This window comes from Delphinapterus leucas, chromosome 3 (assembly GCF_059928025.1).
Source record: "Delphinapterus leucas isolate spDelLeu-1000000601 "Yukka" chromosome 3, BTC_Dleu_Yukka2, whole genome shotgun sequence".
Classification (NCBI taxonomy): Eukaryota; Metazoa; Chordata; class Mammalia; order Artiodactyla; family Monodontidae; genus Delphinapterus; species Delphinapterus leucas.
The window spans coordinates 44,734,908-44,761,504 of NC_143131.1; the positions used below are offsets into that span (position 1 = coordinate 44,734,908).

At 42.4% G+C, this 26,597-nt stretch overlaps 1 protein-coding gene and 1 long non-coding RNA gene across 5 annotated transcripts in view; one reads left to right on the top strand and one right to left on the bottom strand.

Annotated features, from left to right (window-relative positions):
- The window catches only part of IL6ST (interleukin 6 cytokine family signal transducer), a 49,213-nt gene extending 48,978 nt beyond the window's left edge, over positions 1-235 (bottom strand). For all 3 annotated transcript variants that reach the window (XM_089908868.1, XM_022597313.2, XM_089908867.1), the window contains exon 1: positions 47-235. The gene's annotated coding sequence lies outside the window, so the exon portion shown is untranslated. The remainder of the gene's footprint in view (positions 1-46) is intronic.
- Positions 236-305: 70 nt separating this feature from the next.
- LOC111186574 (uncharacterized) lies at positions 306-26,597 on the top strand. 2 transcript variants are annotated; one of them, XR_002647886.2, is made up of 3 exons: positions 306-698; positions 3,378-3,474; positions 6,666-17,683. It is a non-coding gene; the product is annotated as an uncharacterized LOC111186574 (long non-coding RNA). The 2 variants fall into 2 exon arrangements; XR_002647888.3 differs by lacking the exon at positions 6,666-17,683 and adding an exon at positions 17,693-26,597 and having other exon boundaries at positions 312-698.

The window sequence follows — 26,597 nt, forward strand, 5'->3', positions numbered from 1 at the left end:
CCCCTCCCGTACACAGCCCTTCAACTCGACCACGGCCCCTCCTCACCTAAAGGCCGCGGTGACTCGCTTCTCCGCGTGTCCGCAGTGCACGTCCCCCTCGGCGCCAGGCTGGGCCGGGCCCTTCGGCCGGCAGCCGCGGGCCCGAGCTCAGCTGCGTCCGTGCGTTCCCAACGGGGCTCCGCGGGCCTGTAGGCTCCTCGCCCTGGCCTCGGGTCACTCCCGGCTCCTTCCCGCAGACGCGGCACGCGGCCCTCCTCCCGCGGCGGGGCGACGCGCCCCCTGACCCCGCCCGCGGCGCTCCGTAACGCCCCGCCCCCGGACTTGGGATCTGTAAGCTGATTGGCGCCTGCGAGACCCGACGCGCGCCGGCATTGGCTCAGCGGCTGCCCGAAGGCGACGGGGAGGCCCTCCGAGCGGCTGCGATTCCCGTAACGCGGTTGCCGGCGTCCCGGATTCGGGTCGCTGCGTCCGCGTCGTCTCTCCCAGATGAGATCGAAGGATTCTCCCCGCCTCCCCTCTGCTGGCGGAAGGAGCAGAATGTTCCATTTTTCCGTGGAAAAACGGGGTCGTGAACTGAAGTCCGGGTGCTGCCCGCGTCTGCCGTCCTCCCTTCTTGCCGTGGCCTCTTCGGCCTCCCTTCGAGGCCTTCCCCAGGGTACTCAGAGCCGCGAGGGACAGCCGGGAGTCCTTGGGGACCGGTGAGGCGTGGGAGCTCCTGCGGGAAAGTGAAGGGCTCGGTGGCCATGACTCCACACGAGATTACCGCAGATTGTGGCGGCTTCGGTCCAAGTTTTATGTAAACGAACCTTGCCACGATATATATTTTTAAGTTAGTAAATGAGTTTGGGTGTGATTGATCAATGAACCCCAGAGTTGGTGACATGCCAAGAAACCAGTTTTTCTTGCGGTTTGTACCTCCCAATCTGTGACAAAAATACGGAGTAAAAAGCAATTTCGTTAAAACCCCTTCTTCCCCGCTCGTGGTCCGGAAAATGAACCTTCAGGCTCACTTTGATTCAGTTTTTTTCCGAAGCAAGATGAGAAGCTTAGAAGATAAGCGTGTGTGTGTGTGTGTGTGTGTGTGTGTAGAAACACGCCCAAGGCCAGAACCTTTTGTGGAAGAATGGCAGACTATATAGAAGGGCAATAATGGTTTAATGGACCTGAACAAATTATACCCCTAAGTTAACAATTATAAGGTTCTTCATTATATTGGGGACAGATAGAGTAAAGCACAGACCAAATTATCATCTCTTAGTTGATCAGATAATTTTTAAAAGGCACAGAAAAGTGGGCCTGCTGCGTGCCTAGTGCTAAGGGAGTCCCAGGCAAGCTTGGGTTTGGCGCTGCAGGAGAGACAAAGCTCCACTGTGTTCCACTCTTGCTGCTCCCTGTCATCCTGTTATCTAACCTGTAGAGAGTGACTGGATTGTATTGTAGCTCTGCCATTTATGGAGGTGTTTAAAACAAACTTATAAAATGTTAAATTGGGGCTTCCCTTGTGGCGCAGTGGTTGAGAGTCCGCCTGCCGATGCAGGGGACACGGGTTCGTGCCCCGGTCCGGGAAGATCCCACATGCCGCGGAGCGGCTGGGCCCGTGAGCCATGGCCGCTGAGCCTGCGCGTCCGGAGCCTGTGCGCCACAACGGGAGAGGCCGCAACAGTGAGAGGCCCGCGTACCGCAAAAAAAAAAAAAAGTTAAATTGGGGAGGAGATAAATTAGGAGTTTGGGATTAACATATACACACTACTACCTGTATATACAATAGATAACCAACAAAGACCTACTGTATAGCACAGGGAACTATACTCAGTATTTTGTAATAACCTATAAATGAAAATATCTGAAATACATATATAGCTGAATCACTTTGCTGTACACCTGAAACACAACATTGTAAATCAACTATACTTTGAAAAATAAAAATAAAAAAAGTTATTAAATTAAAAGTTTATTTAGATCTATTGGACATTTATTTAGGGCCAACGTGTAGAGGTTAAATGTACCTTCTGTTTCCAAATTGCCTGGGTTTGAATCCTGGTACTGCTACTTTCCATGTCTATGATCTTGGGCAGGTCTTCTCAGATTTTTCATCAACCAAATGAGAATAATGGTACCAACCTAAAAGGATTGCTTTGAGGGTTAAATGAATTAAAATACATGAAGTGTTTGGCACTTCATAGTAGGTGCTCCATAAATGTCAGCTGTTACCATTATTGAATGTGCTTTCTTGACCTTTTCGTATTGCAGTGTATATTGAAAATGATGATTCTTCTCTGGCATAGGGAGAAGATAGAGGGGAACAATATCTCACAGCACACTAGCCTGCCTTGTGCACTGGTCAGGAAAGCAAAGGACTGAGTTAGTTCTTTCGTGGATATCTTTGCATTGGCTAACACTAATCCATAAGAAACTCACATTTTGTGGAGAATGGTTAAAGTCCTAGGTTAAAACTAAGAAACAAGGGCTTCGCTGGTGGTGCAGTGGTTAAGAATCTGCCTGCCAGTGCAGGGGACATGAGTTCAAGCCCTGGTCCGGGAAGATCCCACATGCCGTGGAACAACAAAGTCCGTGCGCCACAACTACTGAGCCTGTGCTCTAGAGCCTACAAGCCACAACTACTGAGCATACCTGCCACAACTACTGAAGCCTGCGCACCTAGAGCCTGTGCTCTGCAACAAGAGAAGCCACCCAGTGAGAAGTCCGCGCACCACAATGAAGAGTAGCCCCTGCTCGCTGCAACTAGAGAAAGGCTGCGCGCAGCAACGAAGACCCAACGCAGCCAAAAATAAATAAATAAATTTATAAAAAAACCAATGAATCAATATTGGAGAAAGATTTTTCAGGACAGCAAGAGCCCATCTCTCCTTGGCTGGAATTAGATGACTCTCCAGATACCTCTGTAGGGTACTGGTCCTGAAACAACCACTTTCAGGATAAGGATTTGTCATTAGCATGCCCTATCAAAATGCAAAGATAAGTGGGGAAAAGTGACATATCAATTGAGAACTTTCCATTTGTGCTTTGGGACTTATTTGGGATTTTAGATGTGTCAGCAGCAGAGGGGGAACCTGTACAGTGAGAGGGCAAAAAGAGGACACTGAGGTTACTCAAGTGTAAATGAACAAAGCTAGGGGAAAATGCTATAGAACAAAGGTGATAAATGTCGAAGACAAACTCTGCCTGCCTTGCTATTTGCATAAATCTGACCCTGACCAGGATGGCCATTGACTTCCTTGCCTGTGCCCAGTTGTGTTTCTGAAACTCTTTGTCAGCCTTGAATTATCCTCCTGTCCTGCATTAACCTAATGATTTCAGCATCCATGATAACAACTCAGCACGCTGACCTCACAATTTCTCATCCTTCTCTTTTTCAGTCATCTTCAACTTCACTCATATCAGGAACCCACAGATGTAGCCACACCTTGAAGCCAGTCATCAGATGAAATTACTCCATCTGCAAAATTTTCGCTTGTGAGTTTCCCTCTCTACCCACAGCCACCTACCCTCTACCTCTCTTACTTACTCCCACTGAGTCTGTAGTTTGTCCTCAGTGTGACCTCCAATCTTTGTTCTCCTAGTTTATCAGTTTTTTCCCACCTTCTTTTATCTTCCTGAACTCTGAGAACCCTTTTATCAACCATTTTAGCTGCACTCTCACTAGTGTCTTTAATTCCCTTGACCTTCAGCCCTGTTTACCTTCTCAATGTTATTTCCTAACTATTTCCCTTTTTCTTGAACTAGCAACTCTGTCCCAACATCTATTCTTAGTGCAGAACCTTGTTTCATTATTCCCTGGAAAAACCAAGACAATCATTTGTGAATATCTTCTTTTCCTCTAAGAGGAAGAACAATCTTATTCTTTTAAAAGATTTCCTCCTAAGTTCTTGGTCCTGCCTTTACCAGGTTCAGTCCCCTAGTTTTATATTTTTCATTATTAGCATAAAATACCTTAGAAAATTTAAAGAATTAAATATTAACTCAAAGAGTTGGGGACAGCTTTTCTGTATGTGTTAAAATCTTTGTAACCTAATAACATCTAATTCACTGAACAGAATTAAAAGTAATTAATTCAATATATGTTTCAAAAAAATGAAGCAGCTTAAGGCACATCATAAACCACTTAATAAGTTTGGGGGCTTCCCTGGTGGCGCAGTGGTTGGGAGTCCGCCTGCCGATGCAGGGGACACGGGTTCGTGCCCCGGTCCGGGAAGATCCCACATGCCGCGGAGCGGCTGGGCCCGTGAGCTGTGGCCACTGAGCCTGCGCGTCCGGAGCCTGTGGTCCGCAACGGGAGAGGCCACAACAGTGAGAGGCCCGTGTACCGCAAAAAAAAAAAAGTTTGGAATGAAATATGAACTTAAATCAAGTTGTAACCAAATTTCCAAGCTAGAAAACAGGAAAAATTCATTTCATAGCAACAAAACTTAGCAACATTATGACTCCGTTTCGAAAATACTACTGAATACAAAACTACAGTAATCAAAAACATTGTGGTATTGGCACAAAAACAGACATGGATAACTGGAACAGAATAGCCCAGAAATAAATCCACACACCTATGGTCAATTAATCTTCCACAAAGGAAGCAAAAATATACAATGGAGTAAAGTTTCTGCTAACTTCTCAATTTTAAAATGATAGTCATAAAACTATGATATTATAAGTCTGAATAATGGTCACCAATAACTATAAGTGGCCTTCCAATAACTAGAAGGGAGGAGGAGGGGCTTTTTGAGATTCTGGTCATGTTCTGGTTCTTGATCTAGATGCAAGTTATGTGGCTGTGTTCAGCTTGTGAAAAATTTTCAAGTTGTACTCTTTTAGTATACTCATTTTTCTGAATATATATTATTCTTCAGTAATATTTTTATTTAAGTCTTTAAGCCATTTTGAGTTTATTTTTGTGTATGGTGTGAGGCTGTGTTCTGACTTCATTGCTTTACATGCGGCTGTCCAACTTTCCCAACACCACTTGTGGAAAAGACTGTCTTTACTCCAAAGCAGGGAATCCAGTCAAGCTGTACTTAGAATCCTGACCCACAGAAACTGAGATAAATGTGTGTTGTTTTAAGATGCTAAGTTATGCAGCACAGAAGACTAATACAGCAGGCAAAAGTTCAAAGCTATCCATGTAAATGTTCATAATGAATGTTATTTTTACATATTCAAATCAAGCAGTTCTTAAGTCAATAAGAAGATCTGTATCTGGTGAAGGAAATTATATCAAACAGGAGGCTGCTGTGGTGTCCTGAAGACCCAGGAATTAAGGGGATCTCAACCATTCCAATTTATTCAGTTTATTTTTTTTCCATAAACATTTATTGAGTATCAGCTATGTGCCAGACACTGAGATTTGGATCTAAACAAGACTCATGTGTTGTTCTTCCCTCAAAGTCTAATGAGAGAAAGAGAGAGAGAAATAAACCAGCAATTATAGTAAAGTCATAGAGCATTCTATGTAAGAGCATTCTGGGAGTGCTCCTGCATGAATACTTCAGAAACTGGGGATTGTAAGAACTCTGTGCTTATCTCTACCTCCAATCTTACATCCTCGGACCTTGTGGTGGATTAAAGATGGCCACAGGGCTTCCCTGGTGGCGCAGTGGTTGAGAGTCCGCCTGCCGATGCAGGGGACACGGGTTCGTGCCCCGGTCTGGGAAGATCCCACATGCCGTGGAGTGGCTGGGCCTGTGAGCCATGGCCGCTGAGCCTGCGCATCCGGAGCCTGTGGTCCGCAACGGGAGAGGCCACAACAGTGAGAGGCCCGCGTACCGAAAAAATAAATAAATAAATAAATAAAGATGGCCACAAATTCTTTAATACTCCTCTGTGGAAGATGAGGTCTATTTCCCCTACTCTTTAACTTGGGTAGGCTTGAGTGCTGCACTGATTATTAAATAGAGTACAGAAAAAGTGACACTATGCCAGTTGAGGGGGCTAGCCCTTAAGAGGAGCTTTTGCCTTGGTCTCTAGAAGTCCTGAGCTATCGTGTAAGAAGTCCTACTACCTTGATAGACCATGTGAGAGGGCTGAGGTGACATGGAGAGGGACAGTGGCCCAGCTGTCCCGGCACCAGGCGTGTAAATAAAGCCATCTTAAAACTTCCAGACTGTATCAGCTGCCAGGTGAATACTACTGTGATGCCAATCAGGGCTACAGAGAGCAGAAGAATTTCCTTGCTGAGCCCTGCTCAAATTCCTGACCCATGAAATTGTGAGATACAGTAAAATGTTTGTTGTTTTAAGTCACTGAGTTTTGTTAAGGAGCAATAAATAACCAGAATGAAACCCTCAAATCTGTCATGCACAATGCTGAAAATCTGACTATCTTATTCTTTGAAGGTCTGTCAATGCCTTCCTATCACCTTAGCCCATTTTGTATGTCATAAAAATCCTCCTTCACCTGACCTCTACTCACTTCTCCAGCCTTATCTCTAATATAGCCTCTAACTCCTGGCTGTCACATTACCGATTTGCTAATGGTTCCTGGGCCAGCCTCCAGTATACTGTTTCCTGCTTCCATGCCAAAGAAAGAGCTTATGCTGTTTCCTTGGCCTATCATCGCCTTCTTCATTTTCTTCATTTAACTTGATCACCTTTCCTCAGTGTCTTAGGGGTTATGTCCTCCTTCCAGAAGTCTTTTCTGACTTCTCGCTGCTCTAGGCCCTGAGAAACTCACAGCAAAAGAATGCAAAAGAGGGACTTTCCTGGCGGTGCAGTGGTTAAGAATCCACCTGCCAATGCACGGGACACGAGTTCGAGCCCTGGCCTGGGAAGATCCCACATGCCACGGAGCAACTAAGCCCGTGCACCACAACTACTGAGCCTGCACTCTAGAGCCCATGAGCCACAGCTACTGAGCCTGCGTGCTGCAACTACTGAAGCCCACGTGCCTAGAGCCCATGCTCCGCAACAGGAGAAGCCACCGCAATGAAAAGCCCGCGAACCTCAACGCAGAGTAGCCCCCTCTCGCTGCAAGTAGAGAAAGCCCATATGCAGCAACGAAGACCCAATGCAGCCAAAAATTAATAAATTAATTAATTTAAAAAAATGAATGCAAATGATTCCAGGTGATCTCCTCTACTTCCTTTTTTCCAGAGTGAGCTAACTTCTGGGTCATTAGGAGAGGGCTTCTGTCCTCTGTCTTGACATGCCCTGTCTGTTGAGATGAACAATAGCCTTATGTGGCTCTTAGGTGTCATCACTGCCACATTAGGCACCTATGGAGATGTCTTTGGCCCACCTGGACTTGATATACATTCCATTCTACTTCCCACTTTCACGACTCATTGTCTTGACTATGTAGCCTCTTGCTCTTCTCTTTGCCTATGCCTCTCTGGGGCTGCTAGAGATTCAGAGGAGCTGCCTCAGGCTTTCCTTACCTATGGCACTCTATGTGGCCATCTTTAACTTACTACTGTCACGATATTGTGGGCTAAGAAACATCTGCTAGGCTGCTGCCTCCCAGGATTTCACATGGTAACAGATCCCCAACATCATCATGAGCCTTCATCATCTTTCCCCACCTTAGATCTAACCTCAAGGTAAGGGGCATGGTGGAGGACCTTTTCTTACAGCTTCAGTACCTCAAGTTCTCTTGCTTACCCTCATTTGTCCCCTTTTGTGCTCCTCAACTTGGAAAGTCTCTATCTAGTCTGCAGGTGGGGGTGGGTGGGAGGTTGATGTTAGCAGAAGGGACAATTAAAACTGGTCAGCAAACACTCTTCCCAAATCTCTGTCGTATACCTGGACCAAGGCTTCTGAACTTGGAAGAGTTTGACACCTTTATTCTCTGCTAATGATGTGCTAATTTTTCTAAAGCAATAGGGGAAAGTTAGTAAATAGGGGAATGCAGAGAGAAAAAGCATAATTTGGAGTGAATACTAAAATATCTTGATATACCATAATAAAGTTTTTGCGCTTCCAAATCTATGCTCCCTCTTCTCAGATTGGCCAAGACAGTCATAGGTAAGAAACCCCAAATTGGAATGAAGAGTGTCTACTTCTTTAGTCGGATTTCTGCCATGTGGGTAGTGAGAAGGGAGAGATCAACTAGATGAAAACTTGCTTTCAAGTACCTGGGGCCAGAGCTTAGAACTGGATATTTTCCCAGGGGTTGATTGACTTGGGGGCTGAGCCTCATAGGTCATGTAGAAAATTTCCCAGTGACATTCAAGGTAGCCCACACTCTCTATTGTGGTAAATAAAGGGAAAAACTAAAAAAGCTACCTGGCACTGAACTTCTTTTGGTGGCTAGCTCAGTTCTGCGTTGTGTAGCTGTGGGAGGGAAGGTCACCGCTACATGTCTCTCCCGCTTTGGCTATTTCTTCATGCCTTCCTTTCTCCTACACCCTCTTACCTCTTAACATCATTATCGTGGATGTTTTTCCATATACAGCCTTTTTCTGCATGCATGAACACAGAACAAGAAATGAAGCAATGAGCAATAGCTCCCGTGTGTTTACCTGTAATGGTAGGAGGTGGGAAGGAAGCTGAGTATGTCTTTAAACCTCTCTAGCGTCTAGCTGCAGATGGGCTAAAGAACCCAACCTCAAATGCAGAAAACTATTCAAAACCATTTAGTCTGTGATTTTGATTAAAAAAAAAAAAGATAAAATGTTTTTTCTAGGTAGGAATACATTGTGCTGCTTTCTCTAACTGCTCAGAGACAAATTTTTGATGCCTGAATAACAAGGGTAGTCATAACAGCAACCATTTTCTTGAGTGTAGCTTTGTGACAGGAACTCACTGTATTAGGTATTTTATATCCCAATTAATCCTTGCAATGTGGAAAGTGTTGTCATTCCCATTTTATATATGGGGAAGCAAAAGCTCTGAGGGTTTAAACAACTGGCTGAGGTCACACAGCTAGAAATCTGTTCATGGGGACTGAAACCTAAGTCTTTATTGCTGAAAGTGATATTCTTTAATGATGCTACATTGTCACCTCACCACATGTCTCACAAATGCCTCTAATGATTTTCATTATTTTGTGCTTATCAAAATGTAATGAAAGAGGCTTTGGAGAAAATTCTTTACTACCCACAAAGCTTTGTCATGTTGTTCCCTCTAAATCAGGGCTGTCATGGTGGTAATTTCTATGAGTAAGGATTACTATGTGTGAAAAATCTGGGACTTGAATCCTGAGACTATGCTCTTAAACACTCTGAAAACAGCTATTTATAAATTATAGTGTATAAGGTTATTTTTATAATTTAAAATATGTACAGTCAGTCTCAATTTCTGTATCAGCTAGGGCTCCTTATGCTAAGTGACAGAATAACCCAATACTACTTCTGAGAAGTCCAGAGGCTCCAGGAAAACTTTGATCCAATAACTCAAATGATGCCACTAAGGATGTGTCTTCTCTCTGTCTCTCTACTGTGTTTCCACAGTATGGCTGGAGCCTTGGGCTCTACTCAGTGGTCACCTGGGTCATTACCATGTTTCCATTCCGTGGTGACAAAATACCTGCAGAAGTTTGAAACTTAACATTACCACACCATTTTAATAGGGGAAAAGTGGAAGCTTGCCTTTCCCCAAAGCTCTAGCAAACATTTCTTCATGTCTCATTGGCTCTAATTAGGTTACATGTCCACACACAAACCATGGCAAAGGGAATGAGCTAAGCTGATTAGCTTCAGTCCATTGGGTCCCACCTCTGTGGTTCACACCAGACACATGTCTGAGAATGAGAGGGTGGTTCCCTAAAGCAAATACAGGGAATTATTTCATGGAGGGAGAATGCTGGGCAGGAAATGGCAGGTGTCCATGGCACCCACGCTCCTACGGTCTAGAAGTATTCATATTTTCTAAGAATATTTTTTACTTGCATATACTTTTTGTTTTGTTTCTTCATCTACCATTATGGCGTAAGCAATTTCCCATGTTGTTAAAAGCTCATTTTACTAACTACACTCATCATGCTTTTATTAGCCCAGTGAAATCTTCAAATAGAGTCCATCGATATAGATACTGACAGTAGACGTAGCTGGAGGGTATGGTAACTTCAAATTAGCCAGGGTATTGTCTCAGAAGGAGGCAGCTGCCTGACTGCTCCCAACTACTCTTGCTTCTTTTACAGCTAAGCCTCAAGCCCCTCTCTGCATGGCTTTTGGGGTTTGGTTTGTGAGGGGAGAGGGTGAGAAGAGTGCAGGCTCAACCAGTATTTGGCCTACTTTACCCTATCACCACCATCCCCCAACAGAAAAACTGTAGACACCAACACATACTCCTTCATGACCTGAGAAACTTTATAGCTTGGGTAAAAAGACCAAACAGTGGGAAGAAATTAGTTAGAATTATGGCACATTATGGGTGGAAGGAGCTGCCATTGTATGACTTTGAAAACCTTCATCGTGGTCCTGGCATCAATCTCTGAAGATATACAATATCGCCTCTGTGTGAGGTGTTTTTCATTTTTGGTTGGAATTTTCACTTGTAAGAGGGCCAATTTCGCTAGGATTTGGCCAGAATATTTTAGATCTTGAGTTTGTGGGTCCAAACTCATTTGTGCTTTTTCTAAATAGAATAGTTAGGTTGAATCTGTGGATTAACAGTCAACATTGTGCCAAGCAAAATATTTTCTTCTTTGAGGCAAGTAATGAGTTCCAATATTCTTCCTGAGCCTTTCACACATAAGGAAACAGGTCACATCATTAAAACTGCCTGGGGGGAAATTATATGATAGCATTTATAAAGCTAACATTCTAGGAGAGGGAACCATACAAATACAGAAAATTATTAATTGCTATTTTGTGCCCTTAGATGACTTGACGTTTTGTGTGTTAGTCTCTAAGTGAAGTTCACAGTGATCACATTATGTGTGAGGGTGCAAGGCACTGGCCAAGGGGTAGGTAGCTGTTGGCTCTGATTTCTGTTCTGCTGGGCCTTGATGGAAGCAACCAGTTAGGTGAATAGAGGCAGGCACACCTTTTACATGATGTGAAATTGGTAATGATTTGGTGTTTATGATTATGGGTCTGAGAAGAGTCACTGGAGAGGAGACAGAAGACCAGATAACTCTACCACTTCTCAGCTCTAGTAACTTTAGGCGGGTTACTTGTCTCACCTGAACCTCCATTTCCTCATCTGTAAAATGGAAATATAATCTATTTCAACAAGTTATTAGGGGAACTTCCCTGGTGGTCCAGTGGCTAAGAATCCATGCTCCCAATGCAGGGGGCCCGGGTCAGGGAACTAGATCCCACATGCCGCAACTAAGAGTTTGCATGCTGCAACTAAAAGATCCCGCACACGGCAACGAAGACACTGCGTGCCGCAACTAAGACCCGGCGCAGCCAAATAAATAAATAAATATTAAAAATGAAAACAAAAACAAGTTATTATGACCATTATGAAGAACAGTATAGAGGTTCCTTAAAAAACAAAAAATAGAACTACCATATGATCCAGCAATCCCACTCCTGGGCATATATCCTGAGAAAACCATAGTTCAAAAAGATACAGGCACCCCAGTGTTCACTACAGCACTATTTACAATAGCCAAGACATGGAAGCAACCTAAGTGTCCATCGACAGATGAATGGATAAAGAAGATGTGGTACATATATACAATGGAATTTTACTCAGCCATAAAAAAAATGAAATAATGCCATTTCCAGCAACATGGATGGATCTAGAGATTATCATACTAAGTGAAGTAAGTCAGATGAGAAAGACAAATATCATATATCACTTATATGTGGAATCTAATAAAAAAATGATACAAATGGACTTATTTACAAAACAGAAACCGACTCACAGATCTCGAAATCAAACTTTTGGTTACCAAAGGGGAAACGTGGGGGAAGTGATAAATTAGGAGATTGGGATTAACATATACACACTACTGTATGTAAAATACATAACTAATAAGGACCCACTGTATAGCACAGGGCACTCAATATTCTGTAATAACCTATATGGGAAAAGAATCTGAAAGAGAATGGAGGTATATATATATATATCTCTGATTCATTTTGTTGTACACCTGAAACTAGCACAACATTGTAAGTCAACTATACTCCAATAAAAATTATTTAAAGAAACCCAAGTTGGGGCTTCCCTGGTGGTGCAGTGGTTGAGAGTCCGCCTGCAGATGCAGGGGACATGGGTTTGTGCCCCGGTCCGGGAAGATCCCACATGCCGCGGAGCGGCTGGGCCCGTGAGCCATGGCCACTGAGCCTGCGCGTCCGGAGCCTGTGCTCTGCAACGGGAGAGGCCACAACAGCGAGAGGCCCGCATACCGAAAAAACAAACAAACAAACAAACAAAACCCCCAAGTTATTATGAAATCTAAATAAGGTAGTATATGTAAAGTTGATTTATGTGGAAAAATACTTTATAAATGTTAAGGTATGTTATTATTGTCATTATGATTATTATTACTATTAAGTTTTATCATGCAAAGACTTACAGATTGACGAGTAAACTGTCATAGCTTAGTAGAGATCTGTGGCTTGGGGTCTCAAAATAACAACAAAAACATAAATGTTGGTACTAGTCTCCATTTTACAAAAACAAACATAAATATCTACCCCTATTTTACACACAGACAGACAGACACACATACAGCAGTTTGTTTAATTGGTGCCCTTGGTAATGATGGGGTAGATTTTTTTGACCTTTTTAGTTCTTGCTCCCCACTTGTCAAGTAGTCAAGGCAGGATTCCTTCCAGATTCCAGAATCATAACTTCTGAGAATTGGTAGATACACCAGAAATTTGACTGTACATCCAACCTTCATATTTTACAGATGAGAAAATTGGGACCTGCTCTGCCTCTAATTGTCCCTGTTTCAAATAAATAATTAATGGCAGAATTGGGATGACAAAGCATAGTCCCAGGCTCTTACCACTGTCACAAGTAAGTGTGACATAGGACCAAACGACGTGGAGCAGCCTGGGTCTGACATTAAATCCTCAAGTGATCCCATTACATCGAGATACAGTCTTTTGTCTGTAAATAACTGAGGTTTTTGAGTAACTGACTGAGCCTGATGGAGGTCAGAGAGAGATTGTTCTGATATCATAAATTGTATTATCTGTAAGGATATTGTTTAGAAAACATTACCATGGTATAATTCTTGTTAATTGCTTAGGATGAGAAATTATACCCACCATTTTATTAATCATGCATTATGTGCCAGGTATTCACCTTAAGATAACTTAATCTTTCTACCAGTCTGGAGAGTTGGTATTAGTCTCCCATTTTACAGATGAAATCAAAGCTCAGAGAGGCTAGGGAACTTACTCAAGGGCACAGAGCTGGTAAATGTCAGAGCTAGAATTGTAAGCCAGGTCTGTAAGGCACTGAAGCCCAGACTCTTTCCACCACTTAGTGTGTATGGATAACTCAGAGACAAAGACTGATTGTCTCATTGATGGCCACATCTTTAGTTGCTAGCCAATTTGAAAACAAAACTTCTGCACAAGGATTAGTTGTCCTAACCCAGAGTTGCTAGCTTAACACAATTCACACTGTTAAGATTCTCTACTTCAAACAAGTGCTCGGAATCTTCCTTGTTACAGTGAATTCACAGTGTTGTGACCCCAGCTCTCCAAATCTTTCCAAACACGTCAGGTTCCTTCCTTGAATGTGAAGGGAAGGAAAAGAATCACTGTACATAGTCAAATATGGAAACTTTGGTTTGAATCAATGTAAGAGGTAGAGATTTGGGCAAACACTCAAGTTAAATAGGATTTGGTTACTGCTCAGGGTTAAGGCATAACAATAAATACTTTTCGGATAACTAACTGAAAGACAGATGTGTCCCCTCTTTTTCTTGGGAACCGTACGCATACTTGAACATCCAGCAAAGGATCCTGGAGAGGAAGGTGAGAAGATTTTTACTATTCTACAATTGGGCTAAAATAATCTTACATGTAGAAATACACATGCTTTCCTTTGGAAAACCTCATTCTACGCACAGGGCATATGGACTGTGAAGAGGGTGGGCAGATGACTAAGTTGGGGTCAGAACATCTCTGAGTCCTGGCTCTGTAACTTCCTGACTATGCAGCCTTTGGCAAGGCACATAATCACTCCAAATTTCACTTTCCTAATGGGCAACGTGGGACTAACAAAGGCTGCCCCTGGGTACTGCACAGGGATGGTACGAGAACCAAATGACAGAAAGACCATAAAGCACTAGGGAGTTGTAGGGAGTTACTATTAGCTGCAGAACTTCCTTGCTTTGTGTGTGACTTGCTGTGATAGGCTGGTGGGTGGGGAGATGGTGGTGGGAAGTGTGGTGCTGAGGAGGATACTGGTAGTGTTTGCATTTAAACCACAGCTGCCGGCAGAAAGCCAGGGCCAAGCCTGATAGCCTAGCTGCACTTGAGACTTGTTTTCTCTCTTCACGCTCATTCACTGCCTTGCCCGTGAACAGGGAAATATTAGGCCCTTCACCTCCTACAGCCAGAGGGAGGAGGGAAGCCAGCACTGAGCAACAGAGAGGTTGGGCTCCTAACAGTAACTGCTACCTACTGAGTGCTTACTGTGTGTCAGGCATGATGCCAAGTATTTGACCTATATGATCTTATTTATTTCTCATGTCAGAAAATGAGATAGGTATGATTATTATCCCCATTTTACAAATGAGGAAACTGAGAGTCAGAGAAGATAAATAACTTGCCCAAGATTATAAGTAGACAGCGGTCTTCACCAAGAGTCAAACCCAGGTAGTCTGATTCTAAAACCCACATCCTCAAACACTAAGCTATACTGTCTCAGAAGCCCGAGTGGTCTCTGTCTCATGTGCCTCACACCCTTAGCTCCCTGCCGTCAAACACAGCACCACTGGTGGGATCCTGTTTCTGAAGAAAGCAAATGCAGAGAAGGGGGTTGGGTGCTAATGATGATCTAGAAACTCCATTTCCTACTCACCACATAGACCTGCCTCAGTGCGGTAATGGCCTGTCCTGTGAGGGTGACCAAGCATTTATCTGGTAACCTGTGTCTTTTTGCTCTTGGAGATTCCAGCTAATAAATGTCATAAAGTTGTCTAACTCTAGTTTTAGGCCACAGCAGGATTAGAGTTGTAATTAAGGCAGGGTTTGGTGTGGTGGTCATAGCCAAGGAACATCTGTGAGCTGGGGATGGGGAACAGTGGCAGCAACTGGTAGCACACCAACTCCCATCTCCATGGACCAAGGGAATCACCATCTATAGGAAATATTTCCTGAGCATTGCTGGGATGCCACCCACTAAGCCAGGTGCCGGGTATCTACACACAATAAGGTACTTAGACATAAGAGAAAGCAGTAGAAGGTAGTATACGGTGAAAACAGATCAGTAGCTCAGAAGGTAAGTGACTTCGAAAGAGGAGCAGACAATTTGGAGTAGAGCAGTCAGGATGACCTTTATGAAGGAGGGAGTGAATTGGACTTTGAAGGAGGGATGGAATTTGACTATGTGAAAAGGAGTGGGGATTGAAGGGAGAAATGTGAGAAAGGAGAGCATTGTAGGAGAAGGTATAGTGCCAAGGTAGGTTCAAGAAAAGTGGGAATGAGCGCTAGTGTGTAAGGATGCTTTCAGCTGGTTGAAACAGAAATGGCTTCCACACACATAGTCCAGAGGTTGGATGAGCTTCTGGATGGCTTGATCCAGCAGCTAAACAGTGCCAGGTTTGCATGTCTCTGCTTTACAGTTCCTAGAGTCACCTCCAACAGTCAGGCAATATATTCCCTGCTCACATCCAACAAGAGAGATTGATTTATCTTTTCCAGAAATCTCCAACTAACCTCTCTTTGTATTTCATTGGCTCAAACTGGCTCTAGGCCTGTCTGTTTGCAAACCCGTCATTGAAGGAAATGGAATATTATGATTGGCTTACACCAGTGGATCTCAGACTTTAGTCTGCATTGGAATCACCTGGAGGGCTCGTACAAACACATATTGCCACCTTGTTCTACCTAAGAGTTTCTGATTCAGTAGGTCTCGGGTTGGAATTTACATTTCTAACAAGTTACCATGTGATGCTAGTACTGCTGGTCTGGGACCTCACTTCGAGGACCACTATCTTAGAATAATCATTTGGGGGTGGAATGGAGGTTGGGGCCTCAATCACAATGTCTCCTATGGATAAGGCCACCAAATGTCCTGGTTTGCCTGGCACAGCTCCTCTTTATGCCTGTTAAGCCAGTGTAATTATGTCCCCTTTACTCTCAAAAGTGCCCTGGTCACTTTCACATATAAATTACATGATTACCTGACTATCAGGTGCTTTAGTTGAAGACAGAGATCCTTCTCTACAAGTGAGCACGGGCTAGGATTCATCAATAAAATACGTCTTCCAGTTGGGAGATCCCTTCTTTGTCCTGTGTCCAAGGATCTAAAAGAGAGAAGAAATGGCCATCAGTATCAACCATATTTTACACTGTTGGATCCTGACTGATGTGTGTTAGGAGCATTGCTCTCAATTTATATGGAAAGTGTTCTCTACTCATTGTAAATACAGTTTTTGATATCCTTTTTGCTTAACATTCTTAACAGTATAATTCATTTTACTGAACAGTAAGGCATCAATTGCAAATAACTCATTTTATGTCTTACGGTCATCGACTTACAATTTTTATGAAACATATTTTATATCAAGCTAAAATATCATATTTTAAAAACTTTGACCATAATGCAGCTCACAGTAAAAGAGAATTCAGAATTAATAAACAGTGTTGGTTGCCAAGTATTTCTGCTTCATCCAGAACTAAACGTTTTTGTTGAAAATTTACTACATCTGGCATAGTAGGAGGCCATGTAATTTCTGGAAGAAAAGCAGTGAAAGAATATTCCTGTTTCTCTTTCTTAACCTAGTAGCTTTTTCTTAGCTTTTCCTACCTAAGGGTTGCCAAAGGCTAGATTTGAAATGATCTTGCATATTAGATACCTCCAACCTTATTCATATAATCTGGTTTAACCTCTTGAGTTTCTTAAGAAACTGATAACAAGCAGTGTTGGGGATGCAGATTAAGTGTTTACTTCAACCACTTCCAACCCCACACAAAATCACAGACTCAAGCAAAATCCAGATGATAGTCACAGACATCTCATTGCTCTTGGCAAAACCAAGAATTGTGAAATTTTACTTAATCCAAAATTGTTTGAATTTTGTTGTTCTAAGCCTTTTGCTAGTTTCTTCTTATGCCAAAATAGCCACATATGGTTTCAGTCCTTTGAGAGAAGGACAATTTGGGCTGAACCTAGTAGAATAGCAACGTTTTAAAAGTTTAAATATGGTAGAATTTTTGAGTTGGAGAGAGCCTAGTAGTCTTCTGCTCTAAACTGCCGTTCATTGTAGTAATCTCCCCTCCAACACCAGTGAGAAAAGGTTCTTTAAACTGAGTTACTGCTGCCAGTGATAGGAAGGCCACAGCCTCAAAGGGTGAGCAATTGGTTTCACTGTTGAACAGTTTTCACCAGAAACATTTCTTACAGTGAGTTACGACGTGTCTCCCAAAATGTTTACTTTAGAGGACTATAGACTATGCTATGGACTAAATTGTATCTTTCCCAAGTTTGCATGTTCAACCCCTAACCCCCAATGTGACTGTACTTGGAGATAGAGATTTTAGGAAGTAATTAAGATTAAATGAGATGATAAGGGTAGCATCCTAATCTGATAGGATTGGTGGTATCATCAGAAGAGAAGGAGAAAAAGATCTTTCTCTCTCTCCATTGCATGCACCAAGGAAAGGCCATGTGGGGACTCAGTGAGAAGACAGCCATCTGCAAGCCAGGAAGAGAGCTCTCACCTGAAGCTGAATAGACCGGCACCTTGATCTTGAACTTCTAGCCTCCACAACTGTGAGAAATAAATTTCTGCATTTAAGCCACTCAGTCTACAGTATTTTGTTATAGCAATCTGAGCTGACGAAGACAGACTGTATGGACTGCCTTTTCAATACCAGAGGTCTCAGCTATCATGCCCATCCTCACACAGTCTTTAAAATGAAAATTCACAGTGACTTCCATTTTCTTTATCTGATTGCAGTCCAGACTGCCCCTTTTGAGATCACTCCAGCTTGGATCTGTCTCATCAAAATAATGTTGTCTAGAACTGAAAATATAATATTCTAAATTCATTCTGACCAATGCAGAATACATTAAAACATTATTTTCTATAAGTTAGATTCCATGTCTTCTTGTGGGCCATACAATATAACATTGGTTTGGGGTTTTCAGGAACACATTATATACAGGTTAAATTTGTGGTCACCTAAAATCTGCATATTTTAAATAATGAGCTTCTTTCTGGGCCCTGTAATCCAGTAGCCTCTTGGATTACCAAGTATTAGACCATATGAAAAAAAAGGTAGAAGTTTAAAGAAAACTGATACAGTTGACCCTTGAACGACATAGGATTAAACACATACACTTTTTCCCCCCAATAAATAGCACTACATGATCTGCAGTTGATTGAATCTGCAGATGTGGAACCTTGGATGTGGAAGGCTAACTGTAAAGTTAAACTCAGACATACAAGTGCATGGTGGGTCGGCATTCCTAACCCCCTCATTTTTCAAGGGTCAAATGTATTTCACCATATAGCTGTGAACTCCAAGAGCCAGGTGGTTTACATAATATATATCAGTTATATACTATGTTGGAAGAGGTTAAATGCTATGGAAAACAAGAAAAAGTACAGCAGAGTAGGAGGTTTGGGGATTACATTCCTCTGGTCAGAGCACAGCAAGAAGCACTAGATCTCATTAACATGATGGTCACTTTTTCTGTTTCTGTTGCCTCAAACTCAGCTGTGAGTAAATTGATTAATTTGGAAATTTATTACGTATTTCACATATTTAATATCTCTAATGCAGGGTTGTTGTAGACTATGCTAATTAATTCAGCTTAGGAAATAGTCACTGAGTTATTCATTTAGAATAACACATTATGATTTTATTTATTAGTGGTATATCTGATTTTGAAAGTGCCTTCATTTAATCAATTGATTCATCACCCACCATTCAGTCAACAAATATTTGTGGACTGCTTGTTAGGCAGAAGGTTGAATTATAGGTACATGTATTAAAGTTATAGTTACAGAATTACAAACTCTAGAATTCCTGGGTGTTTGTAATGGTGGATAGGTGCCTAGAAATATGAAGTTAAAAATGGCAGTATATATATACATATATATATTTGGCTACATTGGGTCTTCGTTGCTCTGCACAGGCTTTCTCTAGTTGCGACGAGCAGGAGCTACTCTTTGTTGCGGTGCACGGGCTTCTCGTTGTGGTGGCTTCTCTTGTTGTGGAGCATGGGTTCTAGGCGCACAGGCTTCAGTAGTTGCAGCACATGGGCTCTGTAGGTGCAGCACATGGGCCCTAGAGTGCACGGTCTTCAGTAGTTGCGGTGTGCAGGCTCTAGAGCACAGGCTCAGTAGTTGTGGCACATGGGCATAGTTGCTCCACGGCATGTGGGATCTTCCCAGACCAGGCATCGAATCTCCCCTGCAGGCAGATTCTTAACCACTGAGAAAATGGCAGTATATTCTAATCCGAAGAATATAGCTGAGGTATAAGCATTTTTCTGTTTTTGCTTTTACCAATAGGTAAGAACATGTCAGTTGGTCTCACAATACCTCCCTGGTAGATAGATTAGCATGTTTTCCTCATTGTATGTGTGGGAAAACTTGAAACTACAGGAAGATACGTGTCTTACCCTTAGTCACTCAGGGAGTATTAATATTGCAGTGGAAACCATAGATTTCAGGGTCATCGTCTAGCAACATCTGATCTTCAGCCGATTAGTATAAGAGTTCATGCAGCTTTGGCTCCAAGTCTCTGGGAGCCAGGGAGCCTTCACTGTAACATCACCCAGATCTCCCCTGTTTCTGGAGTTCACATCTTTGGTGTCAAAAGGCCTCAGGTATCAGAAGTTCTCAGGGTGCTCCAGGCTGTCTGTCATTGCCAATGGGGTTCAGCCCTCCCTCTGGTCCAGGTATCAGTAGGTGAAAGTGGGGGCAGGAGAAAAGGCCAAAGAAGGAACCAATCATATTTATTCCAGCTCCTTTATCTTACTGCTGCTCCCAGCTTGTTACTTATCCTTCTCCTAATCAATTACAGAAAAAAAAGGAAAATGATAATCACAAAAGAATCTAGATAAGTGACCCTGACCACTTAGCTTCTGGGAATGTCATGTTGTTGGGCTACACACGCAGACCTGCAAGCCTTGTAGTTGCTCAGCCCTGAGACAGAAGAAAGAGGCCGGAGACAGCGACAGAGACAGCAGTGATTTATTGAGCAGATCTTACATGTCCGCAGCAAAAGGTCCTGCTGTCTGCTGTCCACTGTGTACGACAGACAGCAGCAGGACATGGCAACAACCTTCACTACTCGAGGAGAAGGAGGCTACCATTTATAGGGGAAATTGACCTCAGGTTGACTCATCAGTTACCAGGGAAACAAGCAGTTGGGCCACATCCTTCCCAGCCCCTCAGGTTAATGATCATCATGATGGCAGATGTTTCCCTTTAATAAACTAACAGGTAGAGCCATTCTGGCCTAAGGATTAGAACAGTCACTAGCTAAGGCAGGGGGCAAGCACGTTCACGTGAGGAGGGTGTAGGTGAAGCAGGGACTGGTTGAGCAGGGGATGTACAAACAGCAAGAGAACTTCTTGAGTGGCCTGACCATACACACGTTCACCCCTTACCTTTTGCACATTGTTATCTGGTGATTTTCAACCTGGATACAAAATGGGCAGAAGGCATATTACCCTATTGAGATGTATTAAAAATACCTAGGGGAAGGGTGTTAAAGTGTGCATCTCTGATCTCATACTAGCAAAGGTTCTCAACCCTGGCTGCACATTAAAATTACCTGGGGAATTAAAAACAAAATTCCCAGGCCTGGGACCCACCTCCAGGTGTTCTGAGTTCCTTGGTCTGAGGTACAATCCTAACCAATATTTTTTGAAAGCTCCAATGGGCTTTTTATGTGCAGCCAGAATCACTGCTCTGGTAATCCCCTGTGGCTGACAGGAGAGTGTCCTATCCTCAGTGTCCTACTTCCAGGTGGGTGAGTGTTGATGACAAAAGCTTGAGAACCATCAGTCCAGTGATTCTTTTTTTAATAAATTTATTTATTTTACTTATTTATTTTTGGCTGTGTTGGGTCTTTGTTGCTGCACGCAGGTTTTCTCTAGTTGGGGAGAGTGGGGCTACTCTTCGTTGTGGTGAGCGGGCTTCTCATTGCTGTGGCTTCTCTCATTGTGGAGCACGGGCTCTAGGTGTGCGGGCTTCAATAGTTGCGGCACGTGGGCTCAGTAGTTGTGGCGCATGGGCTTAGCTGCTCCGTGGCACGTGGGATCTTCCCAGACCAGGGATCGAACCCGTGTCCCCTGCATTGGCAGGCGGATTCTCAATGACTGCGCCACCAGGGAAGCCCCAGTCCAGTGATTCTTAGACTATGGTTCACACACCAGCAGCACTGGGATCACCTGGGAACTTATTGGAAATGCGCATTTTTGGGCCTAACTCCAAACCTACTAAATTGGAAACCCTCTGGGTGAGGTCCAGAAATCTATGTTTTAAAAAACACTCCAGGTGATTCTGTTGCATAGTAAAATTTGAGATCCACTGTCCTAACCTAATCTATGGTATTCTGAATTTGTAATTTGAATATTATTGAGTTAGGTACCTGTCCTTTCTGATAGAGAGAAGATTCTAGTTATAAATGTGAATATAGATAAGGCTTTGTTTGGATAAAGAGCTTAAAGTGTGGCTATAGAAATCTTAGACACTAACTCTGAAGGACTCTGGGGTAAGGACAGAGGAGGTACATGTTTTTTATTTTGAGATATTGGCTCTTTCCCAAGAAATTACACTGCGTAGGCAGACATCTCCTCCCCTTGAGCTAAATCTCTTTTTGTATTGACTATGAGTTTATATTTTAACCTACACAAGGTAGGCCCTTTCCTGTAATCAAACAATATTTTCAAAGACAATGAAGATCAGCAAACAAAGCCCTGCACTAGACAAAAGGACTGAAAATACTCAAAGCTACCCTCAGCCAAAACGTGTCCCTGGGAATCCACTGGGTCCTTGACTACAACAATAATATTGATTTGGTAATGCTAGAGAGCTGTGGTCATCACAGTTGGGGCTGAAGAGTGATATTTTCTGATCCCTTTTGTCCCTCAGTGATCCCATTAGCTCTGAGAGAACCTTTAGATATGAATCTTTGGAGGTGAGAAGATGTGTGTTTTCATGCATGCTTCATATTATCATGTTTCCAGCTTTCGATCATATCAGTGAGGACTTGAGCAATGCCCTAAAGCAGGAAAACTGTGCTGTCATTAGAAAAGCCTTCCAGCTGACAAACTTTCATGCAGGGTCAGACTTCTTTCTCATGGAGGAATTTATTATATTTTCAAAGGCCTCAGATCATGCTGGATTAGACTGAAACAGGTCTAAGGGTTAGGCTGCTTTAGAGCTCACCTGCTTCAAATAGCTCTTAAATTCCTGAAGAATAGATCACGCTTACTGGGACTGAAGACACATTTAAAGTCAGAATGTAATGATTCACTCTGAGATTTCATATCAAGCCACAGGAACTAAAAATGCAAGTATATTTCCCAATGGGGAACATGGCCTGTAATCTTAATCCATTTAACTTCCTCAAATTACTGTATTACTCAAAACAGCCTATTTCTTCATTAAGCATAGATGAATTTCCTCTGTGGTAACTGTCACAATCTGACCCAATGGTATAGCCAGGCTCCCCCGGCCACCTGTGTGTTCTCCTTCAAGGAAGGACATTGAGCAAGCAGAATTGGTCTAGCTAAGACCATGTGCCTGGAATCAGATTACCCAAATTCAAATCTACCAACGTGGCTTGTTAGGGGTGGAAAGTGTACTTTCTACAGTACAGTTTCCCCACCTGTAAAATGGGGAAATAACAGTACCAACCTGCTAGTATTAGCAATAGCACAGTGTCTGGTACACAGGGAGTGCTCAGTAAATATTACCTCTTATTTGAGTGGTTTACAGCATAATGGTTAAGAGCAGGATTTGAAGGCCAAACTGTTTGGTTCAAATCCTAGATCTGCCCCTTACTAGCTGGATGACCTTGGATATGCTTCTATTTCCTTATTTATAAAATAGGAATAGAAGTAATGTTATTTCACAGGTTGCTGGAAGGATCAAATGAATTAATAAATGTAAAAGGTTTACAACAGTAATTGGCATATAGCAAACCTGGATTCAGTATTAGTCCTGTGATACAGGAATCATGACATAGAATTCTTTTCAGGATACAGTAGGGATGGGTCAAGATCAGGTAGAATCAGACTAATATTTCTCTCAACTTCCTTACCTAAGACTGGCTTATTTATCAGAGATAGAGGTGAAAGGGAGCCCAGAGGAAACTGGGACAACCTGCCAACACATTTGCTCCTCACATTTGTGGGGCATCAGACAGAGTGTTAATGAGGCCCGCCTACCATATTTTAAATGCTTAAAAGTTATAGATCAAGTCAATTATACCTCAGTAATAAATAAATGAGTTCTGGGGATGTAGTGTACAGCATGGTGACTATAGTTAACAATACTGTATTATATTTTTGGAAGTTGTTAAGAGAGTCGATAGTAAAGTTCTTATCACAAGAAAAAAATTGTAAGTATATGAGGTGATGGATATTAACTAAACTTATTGCGTTAATCATTTCACAATATATACATATATCAAATCATTAGGTTGTACACCTTAAACTTATACGATGTTATGTGTCAATTATATCACAATAAAAATGGAAAGAAGTTATAGATCAAGCTAAAAAGCTGTTAAATAAAACATTTTAAAAATCCTCCTATCTTGACAAATATTTCTTCATAACCACCTGGAAGTTCAGGTTGGAATGTAGACTTCTCAGAGTTCCATGCCAGAAGTCGGATGTCAAGATCAAGCCAGGGTCCAGCCCCTGGCCCTGAGCTTCTTCCTGAAGCCAGTCTCAATGTTCAAGGTGTACCCCCACCCCCCTGGCCTCCACTCCATACACAACTCAGTGGTAGAAGTGTGGTACCTGGCACTCTCTAGAGAAGTCCCAGGTGGATATTCTCTAAAGAGCCTGGGCTCTTTGGGCAGAAAATTCCAGAGGCTTGGGTACTAGGAACTCATTCTAGAGGGGGATGTTGTACACTAAATGTTTGTGTCCCCCCAGAATTTATATACTGAAGTCCTGACTCCCGGTATGGCTGTATTTGGAGATAAGGCCTCTGAGGAAGTAATCAAGGTTAAATGTGGTCATAAGGGTGGGGCCCTGATCCAATAGGATTAGTGTTCTTATGAGAAGGTACACCAGTGAGCTTGCTTTCTCCCCCTCTCTCTTTGTGTGCACAAACTGAGGAAATGCCACGTGGAGAAGGTGGCCATACAAGCCAGAAAGAGTCCTCACCAGAAATCATCCTTGCTGGCTGACTGATCTCAGACTTCTAGCCCCTATAATGTGAGAAAATAAATTTCTATTATTTAAGCCCCCAGTCTGTGGTATTTTGTTATGACAGTTGGAGCTGACTAATACAGGGAGTGTGAGGCAGGCTCCTGTTGGCACACCCCTTGGCCCTGAAGAGTCCTTGATCTGTGTGGAAGAAAGGCAAACCAGAGAAGAGCCCTCTAAAGAGTCTCCCTAAAGAGCAGGCCTCAGGGCAGGAACCTCTTTGAGCCCTAAGCATGGTCCTCCCCAAAGGTACTCAGGGAGAAGTGGAGAAACTATGACTTTCATTTGTACTTGGTCTAGGGAGAGAGACTCAGCATGGGAATTTAGGCCAAGAACTAAATGGACCTTGACAATTATGGTCATGGACTCTTCAGCTAGAAATTACCTTAGGAGTCATTTGGTCTTAGTTTTACAGTTGGAGAAATTGAAATCTACAGACTTTCCACAGTTTGCATAGAACCTTGCAGACACTTTGACTCTAAAATCTTAGGCATATATTCTTTTAATTATTAGCTTAAGTTTCCCAATTTTTGGATTAACTTTCAGAGGCCCACTGAATTTGCTAGGAGAAGAACTTTGGAGAATGCTTTAAGAATTCTTGCTTCGTTGTGGACCAGAGCTGCTCATGTCTGCTTGACCCAGAGTTAATGAGACGAAAGCATTTGGTTAAAAAAACATACATAGCCTCCATGTAATTATTTGCATTTTTCTCTATACTAATTACCTTCAGGAAAAGTGCTTAATAATGTTTTTAGGGCAAGACTTTGGATATTTACAGACTGTTATTCACCCCATTAAGACAAACATATGACTAACAGCAAATATGGTCCTATGAGGTTCAAAGGAAATGTCTGTTTACATTAAAAGTCTATTGAGGTCACATGAAGGAAGCACTTTTGAAACTGGGCAGAGGTGGCCAAGCTGTAGCTTAGTAATGGAGCTCATATTCTCTCACATTCCTGAGGGCCTGGGGAGGTTGAGAGGGGGCCAGTTGGGACTTCAGAAGATTGAGGTCTAAAGAAATAGGGTCAGCATCCAGCACCCGTGGAGTTCAATGCAGCTGCTGTCCTTTCTTTGACGATAGGTAACCTGTTCCACCAATGACAATGAGAGCCTTTCCAGGCAGGGAGAAAAGTCTAATTATAATAATAATCTTCATTTATCTAGGGTATTTTCATTTCCAAATGACTCCTACACATTTGAAGGCATTTGAGCTGACTGGTCCTATACTTTTATTATTCCTTTTTGGGAAATGACAATATGAAGATTCAGAGAGACTAATAAAATGATTGGCCCATAGTCATGCAGCTGAGAAATTTAGAGCTGAGTTCATGTCTTCTGGCATCAACCTTGGTAGGGTGCTGTAAAAATAAAACAGCCAGAGAGTATGGACATTTCTTATCCAGACCTTGGCTGTGCTTATCAAAGGAAATTGTTTTAAGAAGGTAAGCTGATGTATTTTGTTTCCTCCTACTAATGCTATAAATTTGTGAGCATGCTTTGCTCACAGCTTGGGCAGTCCAGGTGGTTCCCAGGCCTCTCTCTTCTGTCTCCAGGAGGACAGAGTTGTGGCCCTTTTCTCTCTGAAGCTCTGCTTTTGACAAAAACGATCAATGGCTTCTGCTACTGCTCTTAGGTTTGAGTGGATAAGATTGGGGGATATCTCAGGATATGCAGTTTATCTCCTGAAAGGAGTAAAAGTCATTCACAATGTTCCAAATAATTCTGTTAAAACATAATCTAATGTTCACTGGCTTTTCCCTGATTACAAGAGAAAAAAAAAATCTTACAGATTTCTTTGTAGAAAATTTAGAAGGCACAGAAGAGTATTAAGAGGAAATCAAGTTCACCTGTAATTCTACCTCTGAGATAGCCACTGTGAACACCTTGATGTGTTTGCTCAAGTCTTTCTGTTCTGTATTAAAATACTTAGATCACTCTATATACATATTATGTTATATCTTGCTTTTTTTCATATGGTAGTATATATTATTGTATTTCCTCATGTCATTAAATATATTTTAAAATGTGTGTTTATTTTAGTAAATGCTTTCCTGTTGTTGAACACTTAGGTTTGTATCTATATTTTTCAGTTTTATAAATAATTCTATAATAAATATTCTTCATGTGATTCTCTATTTTTATCTCTAACAT